This window comes from Rhipicephalus microplus, chromosome 1, assembly GCF_043290135.1.
Source record: "Rhipicephalus microplus isolate Deutch F79 chromosome 1, USDA_Rmic, whole genome shotgun sequence".
NCBI lineage: Eukaryota > Metazoa > Arthropoda > Arachnida > Ixodida > Ixodidae > Rhipicephalus > Rhipicephalus microplus.
In genome coordinates this window covers 94734148-94735999 of record NC_134700.1, presented here as the reverse complement: position 1 = coordinate 94735999, position 1852 = coordinate 94734148, and positions in this window count along the sequence as shown.

The following is a 1852-nucleotide window of genomic DNA, read 5'->3' as shown; positions in this document are numbered from 1 at the left end:
TTCGTATTTGGGAAGTAGCTTGGAAGAGAGGCCAGCTACAGAGGTCGGGATCGAGAGCCATACAGGCGCACCAGGAAGGAACGTGAGCTCAGAAGTGGTGGAGCCATCACGAATACTCTTCTGCCGCTCTTGCTCTTGCGTCATAAAAGTCTTGGCAAGCTCGCGACACTCTTCAGCAAGACTGGCTGTCTCGGAAATAGGTGTACACTCAGATAGATCCGGCGTGTACGGGAGTATCGTGTCCATGGTGTGCGACGGGTGCCTTCCGTACAGCAAGAAGAAAGGTGAAAAGCCAGTCGTGCTCTGAGGGGTGGTGTGGTAGGCATAGGTGACGAAGGGCAGTATATCATCTCAATTAGTGTGGTTGGCAGCGGCATACATAGAAAGCATGTCGCCGAGGGTGCGGTTAAAGCGTTTGGTGAGGCCATTCGTCTGTGGGTGGTACGCAGTAGTTTTGCGGTGGACAGATTGGCACTCCATCAGAATGGCTTTGAGGACTTCCGACAAAAAGACACGGCCTCGATCGCTGAGAAGCTCTTGGGGTGGTCCGTGGCGCAGTATGAATCGATGCAGCAGGAAGGACGCAACATCGCGCGCAGTAGCCGCATTGAGAGTGCCGGTTTCGGCGTATCGCGTTAAATGGTCAACGGCAACGATGGCCCAGCGGTTACCAGCCGACGTCAGAGGAAGTGGTCCATACAAATCGATACCTACGCGCCCAAAGGGTTGGTCAGGGCAAGGTAACGGTTGCATACCGGCGTGCGACATGTGTGCTGACGGTTTACAGCGTTGGCAAGTGAGGCAAGAGCGAACGAACTGCTGCACGTAGCGGTACATCCCGCGCCAGAAGTAGCGTTGTCGAATGCGGTGGTAAGTTTTGGATACCCCAGAGTGCGCACATTGCAGATCAGAATGAAAATATTCACATATCTCCAACCGCAGACTGCGTGGTATGACGAGTAACCACTGCCGGCCATCGGAGTCGTAATTGCGTCGGTGTAGGAGGCCGTCACGGATAGCGAAACGGTCAGCTCAATGACGCAAGGCACGCGTGGATGGTGTTGCGGACGGATCAGAGAGCAAGTCGATCAGCGGGGCGATCCAATCAGCCTTTCGCTGTTCAGTAGCGAGATGTCAGCATCGATGGCAGATACAGCAATTGAGGTTACTGAGCAGGGCACGCCATCTTGAGGTAGAGGGGGGCGTGAAAGGGCATCAGCGTCAGCATGCTGGCGTCCGTTGGGGTACAGCACACGGATGTCGTAGTCTTGTAAGCGAAGAGACCAACGGGCGAGACGGCCAGAGGGATGTTTCAATGGTGAAAGCCAGCATAGTGCATGATGGTCGGTGACGACATCGAATGGGCGGGTAACGGCTCAAATGGACGTCGGCAACGAACGACCTTCGAATAACGCGTTCGATGCTTGAACGCGTTATTCGAACGTCGTAGGCTCGATTCCTGCTGACGGCTGGTTATTTTTTCATTCATTTTTCTTTCTTTTTATTTACATTCCATTGGTTTTAATAACTTCCCCTGTACATTCCTTGGCAATACTCTCTGTTAGATCTCAATAATATTGTGTCAAAACACGGAAAAACGAGCCCTTAGGTATACACATCTTTCCCTCATATGTGTATATATATATATATATATATATATATATATATATCAGGTAAATAGCAAATAGCAAAGAAATGTTAAAAATATACGTATTTTTAGAAGCATGTAATTCCTGCTCTTTGTTTTCATAACAACGGTATAAAAGGCAGCTTTCTTGCCACACCCCTCACAACTAGGTTCGCAATTTGGCCTAGGTTATGGGACGTGCTTACCCAAAACGCCGTTACCATT